The following is a 10538-nucleotide window of genomic DNA, read 5'->3' as shown; positions in this document are numbered from 1 at the left end:
AATAATTAGCAGTGTTGAGAAACTTTTCATGTGCCTGTTGGCCATCTGTATGTCTGCTTTGGAGAAATGTCTATTTAGGTCTTCTGCCCATTTTTTTGATCAGGTTGTTTGTTTTTTTTTTTTTTTTTTGGTTATTAAGTTGTATGAGCTGTTTGTGTATTTTGGAAACTAATCCCTTTTGGGTGCATTATTTGCAAATATTTTCTCCAAGTCTATTTTCATTTTGTTTATGGTTTCCTTTGCTGTGCAAAAGTTTATAAGTTTGATTAGGTCCCATTTGTTTATTTATTTATTTTTATTCTATTGCTTTGGGAGACTAACCTAAGAAAACATTGCTACAATTTATGTTAGAGAATGTTTTGCCTATATTCTCTTCTAGGAGTTTTATGGTGTCATGTCTTATATTTAAATCTTTAAGCCATTTTGAGTCTATTTTTGTGTATGGTGTGAGGGAGTGTTCTAACTTTATTGATTAACATCAGGATATCTTTTCATTCATATTTATATCTTCTTCAGTTTCTTTCATCAGTGTCTTATAGTTTTCAGTATATAGATCTTTCACTTCTTTGGTTAAGTTTATTCTTAAATATTTTATTGTTTTTGATGCTATTTAAGTGGATTGTTTTCTTAATTTCACTTTCAGATATTTTGTTGTTAGTGTATAGAAATGCAACTGGTTTTTGTATTTTGATGTTGTATCCTGAAACTGTGCTGAATTCATTTATTAACTCTAGTTACTTTTTGGTGGAATCTTTAGGGTTACTCTATATATAAAATCTGCAAACAGAGACAATTTCTTTTTCAATTTGTGTAGCTTTGATTTATTTTTCTTGCCTAATTGCTCTGGCTTGGACTTCCAGTAACATGTTGAATAGAAGTGATGGGAGTGGACATCCTTGTTTTATTCCTGATCTTAGAGGAAAAGCTTTTAGCTTTTCACTGTTGAGGATGATGTTTTCTGTGGGACTGTCATATATGGCCTTTTTTATGTTGAGGTACATTCCTTCTATACCTAATTTATTGAGAGTTTTTACCATGAAAGGATGTTGAAATCTTGTCAAATGCTCTTTCTGCGTCTATTGAGATGATCATATGATTCTTACCCTTCATTCTATTAATGTGTATCACATTCATTGATTTGAATATCAATAAATGGATGTTGAACCATCCTTGTATCCCAGGCATAAACACGGCTTGATCGTGGTGTATGACCTTTTTAATGTGCTGTTGAATTTAGTTTGCTAGTATTTTACTGAGTATTTGTGCATATATGTTCATCAGGGATATTGACCTGTAAGTTTCTTTTCTTATGGTCTTGTCTGGCTTTGTTATCATGGTAATGCTGACCTTATAGAATGAGTTTGGAAATGTTCCTTCCTCTTCAATTTTTTGGAAGTTTGAGAAGGATTGGTGTTAACCTTCTTAAAATGTTTGGTAGAATTCCCAAGTGAAGCCATCTTGTCTTGAACTTTTCTTTGTTAGGAGATTTTAGATTACTGATTCAATCTCCTTAATAGTTATAGGTCTTCATATTTTCTATTTCTCCATGATTCAATGTTGGTAGGTTATCTGTTTCTAGGAATTTATCTATTTATTCTAGATTATCCAATTTGTTGGCATATAGTTGTTCATAGTAGTCCATGATCTTTATATTTCTGCAGCATCAGTTTTAATGTCTCTTCTTTCATTTCTGATTTCATTTATTTGAGTTGCTCTCTTTTTTTCTTAGTTTAGGTTTGTCAGTTTTGTTCATCTTTTCAACAAATTGGCTGTTAGTTTCATTGATCTTTTCTGTTGCTTTTCTGGTCTCTGTTTCATTTATTTCTGCTCTGATCTTTGTTATTTCCTTCCTTCTGCTAACCTTGAGCTTAATTTTTTCTTCTTTTTCTAGTTTCTTGAGATGTAAATTTAGGTTGTTTATTTGTGATCTTTCTTTTTTCTCAATGTAGGTGTTTACTGCTATGAAGATAATTATTATTAACAATGAAACTTATTATCATTTATTATTATTATTATTATTGACTTTGATGGAAAATTTATATCATTTGCTAAAGATAATAGAAAGTAATAGAAGAAAAGTGTTTTCTTTATCCATTTACTGCTGCCAAATGGTGGGAAAAAATATTTATGAAGTGTTTCATGATATTAAAATATTTTTAGAGAATTTTTCAGATAAAGAATAATAGAATATAGCATGATCAAGACACATTCATCACTCTATTTTTCAGGCCCCTCACTCACTTGGCCTTCATGTATAATTATAATGAAAGCTCACATTGTAAGGGTGATTTTAAGCTGTTCAAATTAGCAGAGATATCAGTAAGATATTCTAATTTTAAACCCAATGAAAACAATTTTGAAGATTGAAGGCTTTCTTCAGAAAAGATTTAGAGTTCTATCAACTCAAATGAAAGAGTGAGGACTTGGGCACATGGAAGCTAATGATCTTCAGTGGTTTTCATTGCCTATGTTCATCTCTTCGAAAAGTAAAAATCTGAAATTTAAGAGAACTTTGGATGATACAATTGACAATTTGAAAAGCATCATTTAAATACTCCTCTTCAGTTTTCATGTGTGTGCTCAGGGGATTTTGCTGGTGCATCCAAACAGTGACAAGATTATGCTTCTAGGGCAACCATTTTAATACTCCAGTACTCAACATTCAACAGCTTTTCAAAGTGACATTTCAATTTAATGCCGAAAAGAATGCAGGAATGGGCTTGAAAATTCAGTATGTAAGAAAACATACTAGTGAACAGCATCATCCGTTATCCATTCTATGAACAGTTCCAAGAGGAGGTTCACTATGATCATGGATAGGCCTGAGTCCCACTCCTGTGATTCGTGTAGTATACAAATTACCACAGCTCTTGCTGTTGTAGCCTCACCTTAAAAAGTCACATCCAGGGCTTCCCTGGTGGCACAGTGGTTGAGAGTCCGCCTGCCGATGCAGGGGACACGGGTTCGTGCCCCGGTCCAGAAAGATCTGTGGAGCGGCTGGGCCCATGAGCCATGGCCGCTGAGCCTGCGTGTCCAGAGCCTGTGCTCCTCAACGGGAGAGGCCCACGTATCGCCAAAAAAAAAAAAGTTACATCCAGAAGATCGCAGCTGTGATATGCTAGCTTTGTTTTTCCTAACACACATTAAAATAATCACATGGCTATTAAATGAAAATGTTTACCTGTGTACCATCTAAAATTACTCATTTATCACCAGAAGTACTCTGCCCTAAGGAAACTTGTTTAGAGTATCCTCTGTAGCAAACTAAATTTTTAGAGAACCAAAAATCCTTTTTTTTTTTTTTTTGCTTTACTTTGGCATATTTTCTCTACCATTCTACCCATATGTACTTTTTAAAATATTTTTATATTTATTTGACTGTGCCAGGTCTTAGTTGCGGCATGCAAACTCTTAGTTGCAGCATGTGGGATCTAGTTCCCTGACCAGGGATCGAACCCAGGCCCCCTGCGTTGGGAGCACGGAGTCTTAGCCACTGGACCACCAGGGAAGTCCCTACCCACATGTATTTTTAAAAAATAACTGAAGGAGAGTGTTTTTTTTATTAACAATGTAAAATGTACCATGGAGTCATCCTTGCCATCTAGACACATTCATTGAAAGGTATAATTCGAGTGAAAGAAAATTATTCTTCATCATTTTGTTCTGTCTATATTTGTTGTGAACTTATGTATCTACTTTGAGAACATTCATTTATTCAAGAGATATTTACTGAGTGTTTACTATGTTTCAGTAATTATTCCACCACTGAGAATAAAGGGGTAAACAAAACAGACAAAAATCTAGTCCTCATGGAGCTTAGATTCTAATGTGAGGAGACAGTAAGTAAAATAAATAAGTGAAATATAGTTTTAGATGGTGGTACCATTTGGAGAGAAATTAAGTGGGAAAGGCAGACAGAGTTCAGTGTGCTCAGAGAAGCTCTTGCTGGAATATAATATCTGAGTAAAGACCTGGTAGACTTGAGTGAGGGGCCATGGAGTTAATTTGAAGAAGTGTGCTTCAGGCAGGCAGAACAGTGGGGGGCAGGGAAGGGGAAGAAAAGAAGCTCTGGGCTGCATTTGAGTACAGGTAAGGAGGCCAGTGTGGGAGGAGCTTAGTAAACAAGGGGAGATGAAAGTGGGAGATAAAATCAGAAGGAAACGAGGTTAGAGAAGTAACTGCAGTGAAGGGGTGGTGGGCAATAGTGTCAGGCTCCATGGGCCTTCAGCTCTTCTGACAATTGAGATGAGAAGCTATTGGAGTGTTTTAAGAAGAGGAGTGACCATGATTTGACTTCAAGGATTCTCGCCTAAGCAACTAGAAAGGTTGGGTAAAGTGGCCATTAACTGAGATGGGGTAAAACTTGAAGAGGAAGATATTTTGCAGAGGAATGGGGAAACAAATTAGGAATTTATTTTAGAACATGTTCGGTTTAGAATGCCTATTATGCATCCAGACAGTGATGTTGAATAAGCAGTTGGTCATATCAGTCTGAATTTCAGAGGAGGGATACAAGTGGGATACAAAATTTGAGTGTCTTCTGCACAGAGATGAATTTAAAGCCATAAGCAGAGTGAGATTACCAAGAAAGTAGATATAAACTAGAGGTAGAAAAGGGAAGAAGCCCTAGGACTGAGCCCAGAACATTCCTATGTAAAAATATAAGGAAAAATAAACCAAGGCAAATTTTCTAGCTATCCTTAAGAAGGTTACCTGGAAATTCATTTATTTATGATTGGAAAAAAGAATTAACTGTATATATATTACAAATCTCAAGAATCTTAAAGCTAAAGTACGTCTTAACCTAAAGAATGATCAAATTCAACCTGTTGGCCTTTTGGCAACAAATATTTTGACCTTTAAAAAACTAGCTGACTCATTTGCCCAATGTAATTTAGGGATTTAATTTCAGTCAAATGATGGGAAATTATTGAAATATGAACCTCCAGCATAAAGTAGGTGGATTAGAGTAAACATGGGTTTACTTGGCCAAAAGAGGGGATCTAGTTTTAACTCAGGGGTTTGGGTGAGGGACCACTTAATTCCACAAATATTTACTGAGTGCCAATTATGTGTAAGAGACTTGAAAGAGTAATTTGGGAAATGCAGATTTGATTAGGAGACTGTCTTTTTCTTCAGAAGGATTACAACAGAAAAATAGAAAGTAACACAAGTAAAGTGTGATAAGAGGCACAGAGAGACAGAAATACTTTATGGAAGTTCAAGTTAAAGGAAGTGATTCTCCACTGAGAACATCTTAGATGCTCCATAGAGGACATGACATTTCAGATAGCCCCTGAACTATGGGTAGGATGGGACTTGACAGGTAGAAGGTATAATGGCCAAGGGCCCCAGTGTGAGAAAGCCCAGGAGTATGTTTCACTGGTGGGTGTTTGTGTCCTCAAATCACTGTTATTATCGTCTATATTTCTTTCATTTTTTTTTCCCAAAGTGGAGAAGCAGAGATTGCACAAGAAATTATGGGTTTGAATCCATTAAGAAAATATGTATATATTCGCACATATTTCCCATCTTCTTGGCAGCATTATTCACAATAGCCATGAGGTGAAAGCAATCTAAATGTCCATTGATGGATGAATGGATAAAGAAAATGTGGTCTATACATATAATGGAATATTATGCGTCCCTAAAAAGAAGGAAATTCTGTCATATGTTATGATGTGGATGAACTTTGAGGACATTATGATAAGTGAAATAAGCTGGTCACAAAAAGACATATAGCTCATAATTCGACATATATGAAGTATCTAAAGTAATTAAGCTCAAAGAAACAGAAAGTAGAATGGCGGTTTTCAGGGGAAGGAAGGATGTGAAAAAGAGGAATTGTTGGTCAGTGGATATAGAGTTTCAGTTTTACAAGACAAAAAAGTTCTAGAGATCTGTTGCACAACAGTGTGCATATAATATGCACTACTGTACTGCATACTTAAAAATGGTTAAGATGGTAAATTTTACATAATATGGTTTCACCACAATTTTTAAAAAAAGGAAAAGAAAAAATGTGTACGGGTCAATACTCATTCAATTGCAAGAGACTAAACTCAGCCAAAATAGCTTAGTCAAACTAAGGAGAAATTTATTGGTTCAGAGAACCTAAGAAAGGTTAAGAATGCAGTGAGGCCTTAATAACTGCAACCAGGGACTCTGAAGAGCCCCTAGGTGTCGCTTTTCACCTCCTGACTCATCTTTCTCACTGCAAATCTGCTTTCTCCACAGGGCGGCCAAAATGGCTGAGGATAACTCCTCGGTTTTATACCTTAGACTTTCTGCCCCAGGAAGAGTGCCCGCATGTTCTCCCTCCAAGTTCAAAACATTGAGAAGAGCTCTAAGTAGCCCAGTCTGCCTCTGGACCAGCTGTTGACAGCATCTTGTACGAAGATTACAAGGGGTCAGGTTTGTAAGAAGAACTTGGTAAGTTCTATGAGGACCATGTGATTGGGAGTGGGGTGTGGTGGGAGGTAATTAGTTAGCTATTACCATTTTCATGCTGTCTAACAAAGCACCCCAAACTCGTTGTTGAAAACAACTATCATTTATTTCTACAGATATGCAGATTGGCTGAGGCAGCTCTACTTTAGGCTGTGATGACTAGAGTGTCTGTATTCTGCACGCTGGCCATCTACCTCTTGGAGCAAGCGAGGTAGTCACGGCAAATGGGAGGCCTCTGAAGTTTAGGCTCTGAACCATCCTGACACTGCCACTCCCACACACATCTACTGATCAATGCCAGCCACATGGCTAAACTCTAAGTCAAGGGGCAGAGAAAAACTTTCTGCCCACAGTGAAGCTATAGTCAGAGTGGGATACAGGGGAGGGAGAAGGATGGGGCTAAATCATTTAATCTACCACAAGGCGTGAATGTAAGAAACAGTTTCCAGAGGAAACTTGGATGTTGGGCAAACAAGACAATAGGAGTCCTGTATAGTATTATTACATAGATACAAATACAGTAATATCAAGTAGTAGATTTTATCAATCCCCAAATGCTAAAGTAGAGAGCATTGGAAGAGAACCAGTTAGCCCTTACAATGTTGTGAGCAGTATACTAGGAATTTTATAACTATTATCTCAAAGGAGAAGCAATAAAAGCTATTATTAACCTGAAACAGTATCATTTTGCACATAAACTCTCTTAAGTTGCAAAGAAAATGTCCTTGAGGATTCCAAGTTAATAACCTCTTTTCCAGTTGGTGCCTCTTTAAGAGTAGGTCATGCCTATTAAACTTTCTAATCTTTATGTCTGTGAAACAAATGCACCAGCATGGAATAATGGGAAAGAGAAATATTCTGGTGCCAGAGGAACCTAAGTTTAAATTCAAGTTCGGCCACTTACTAGTTGAATGACCTTAGACAAGTCACAAGCCCATTTTACCATTAGTTTTCTTCTCTGTAAAATATGGGTAATAATACATACCATATAGGACTTGGGGGAGAATTGAATGAGATCACATCTATCAATGTATATCACAGTGTCTGGCGCATAATTATGCAATAAATGTTAGTTTCTTGGTATGGTTATAACAAATGGAATAAGGCAAGAGTCCTGTCTTGAGTTCAATGCTGTGTTCCTTTCCACACTAAAATCGAATACTATTACAGAATGGAAAAAGTCTCAAATAAAATGGAGCACAAGTTTACACAGGAGAAAAAAAGTAAAACACTGAAGTCATTGGCACTATACTTGAAACCAAAATTTGACTGAAAGAAAAAAAAGCAGTTATTTGTTTTGTCAACTATTTCTGTCAGGAGAATCTTCTGGTAACCTAACTGTGAGAGTTTTGCTTCACCTCTCAGTCGGTAGTGCAGCACATGTAGCTTCTTGTTAAACTGTTAGAGTACAGTGGTCTAAACACTGAGGAACTTAACAGATCTTTCACTAACCACAATTTACAGGTGTGATTCAATTTTTTTAACATAGGAGAGATGTTAACTTTATCATCAGTAGCTAACCAACTTTCTCTTTCAGGATATTTCTTCCATGTGCCTCCTTTTCTTCACAGTATTGGGAAATCAAAGTGTTCACACCTGTAAATACATTGTAAAAAGGCAATTTATAGTATAAATTAGGTTGTCAATTTTCTACTTTCCTGTTTGACAGAGTATATCTTGGAAGATTAATTAATTTGTCTCCTTTAGCTGCCTTTATACTTTACGCATTTCACAAGTGGTCCTTGCTGCAGCCTTGTTTACAAGAACCTTTATATTTTGTCAGCATTTTCATAAGAAAGACAACTCCTCTCTTACTGAAAGGAAACTCTTCCTCTTTCTGTAAGGAATGCCAATGTAAGGAGACAAATCAGGCCTCAGTAGCAGCAAAGGTAAAGAGACATACAAAGTAAGAAAGTGGTTTAAGCATTAATTAAATAGTTTCACTGCATTATAATAGTAATTTCATGACTATTATAATAGTATAAAAACAGGCAGGGGCTGGGGGAGAAGGGACACATTGGAGAAAGAATTTTTCTGAAAAACCTACAATATAGTAAGAGTAGCCTAATCTCCAACTGGAAAATGACACATTTTGGGGAAATTGTTTTGCAGCCATTATCATGAGATATTTAGAGTCATTTCAAGTCATTACTACTATTTTTTTAGTTTCAATCATTTAAACTTTTGTATACTGCCATCAAGTGGTAGAAGGGTGTGTGAAATAAGAGAATATTATTTTTCTCTTCATTTTATTCTTTGAACCTACTTCTGAAACTGCATTTTATTCTACTAAAGTTACACACCACACACACACACACACACACACGCAGTTATTTACTGGACTCTATTGATGCCCTACTTGAATCCCCTCAATTCACTCCTTTTAAAAATTTATTTATTTATTTATTTACTTATTTCTGGCTGCGTTGGGTCTTCGTTGCTGTGCGCGGCCTTTCTCTAAGTGCAGCGAGTGGGGGGGGCTGCTCTTCCTTGTGGAGGATAGGCTCTAGGCGCATGGGCTTTGGTAGTTGCGGTGCACAGGCTTCTTATTGCGGTGGTATTTCTTGTTGCGGAGCATGGGCTCTAGGCACATGGGCTTCAGCAGTTGTGGCTCGCGGGCTCTAGAGTACAGGCTCAGTAGTTGTGGTGCATGGGCTTAGTTGCTTCGTGGCATGTGGGATCTTCCTGGACCAGGGCTTGAACCCGTGTCCCCTGCATTGGCAGGCAGATTCTTAACCACTGTGCCACCAGGGAAAGCCCCTCAATTCACTCTTGATATCACTTGCAGCTTCAAGAAGAATTGCTTTATATGCCAAGGGCATCTCACCTCAAGCATCTGTGTCTTTCTGCCTAGAGACTTTCTCTGGCCTCAGGAGTGAGCTCAGCCCATTTGTGGGGCAGGGTCGAAGTGCCAGGAATATAATGGCTCAGAATAACCATCAATCAGTGAGGGATGAGTGTTGTGGATAAACCCTAGCTTCCTCACCCATCGTAGGGACAATTATGTCATCAGTTCTACATCAATTCCATCAACTCTCAGAATTACCCAGGGAAACTGAGCCCCAGTTGCCCACAGCAGTAACCCATTCATTAAAGCATTGACTTTTCTTCTTTCCTTTCCTTGTTTCACTTCTTTATCACACTTCGTGGGATCGCCTCCTAAATAAAGTCCTTATACCAAATCCTTGTTTTCGCTTGGTCTGCTTTTGGGAGAACCCAAGTAAGACAACAATTCATCTTTAATTTTACTTTTAAAGCAAAAACCCTTCCCAGCACTATATCCTAAGTCATGCTATTCATTGCCAAACAATCTAAAGGTTGCATATCTATTAGTTGTAAAATTTGTCTTGTGTCACAGATAGGATATTCACTCTGCTTAGGTTTTGCCTTTGAAGCACATGTATAGCCTTTGATTTTGTTTTGCTGTGAGGTGGAGTAGAAAGCTCCTGGCTTTGAAAGAAAAAAAATTACCTCTTTCTACCTAAGTAGTTTTGTCAGATTACTTAACCTGTCCAAGTGTCAGTTTTCTCATTTATGGACTGGGGATAATAATACCTACCTCTTAAGCCTGTGGGGAGGACTAAGTGAGGTTATGCCCTGAATACAGGGTCCAATTAAAAGTGGTTCATTCTTTTGTTTTAATATATTTTATTTTTATTTTATTTCTTTATTTATTTGGCTGTGTTGGGTCTTAGTTGCAGCACGCAGGATCTTCGTTGCGGCATGTGGGATCTTTGGTTGCGGTGCATGGGCTCTTTATTGCAGTGTGCAGGCTCTCTAGTTGTGGCAAGTGGGCTCCAGAGCGCGTGGGCTCAGTAGTTGCAGCACGTGGGCTCTCTTTAGTTGTGGCGCACAGGCTCCAGAGTACTCGGGCTCAGTAGTTGCGGCGCACAGGCTTGTCTCTAGTTGTGGCGTGCAGGCTCTAGAGCATGCAGGCTTAGTTGCTCCATGGCATGTGTGACCTTAGTTCCCTGACCAGGGATCAAACCCGAGTCCCCTGCATTGCAAGGTGGATTCTTGACCACTGGACCACCAGGGAAGTCCCAAAAGTTGTTCATTCTTAATATTGCCATTTGCAGTGACATGGA

This window comes from Hyperoodon ampullatus (assembly GCF_949752795.1).
Source record: "Hyperoodon ampullatus genome assembly, chromosome: 2".
Lineage (NCBI taxonomy): Eukaryota > Metazoa > Chordata > Mammalia > Artiodactyla > Ziphiidae > Hyperoodon > Hyperoodon ampullatus.
The sequence above is the reverse complement of the archived record's forward strand: the minus strand, read 5'-3'. Positions refer to the sequence as shown.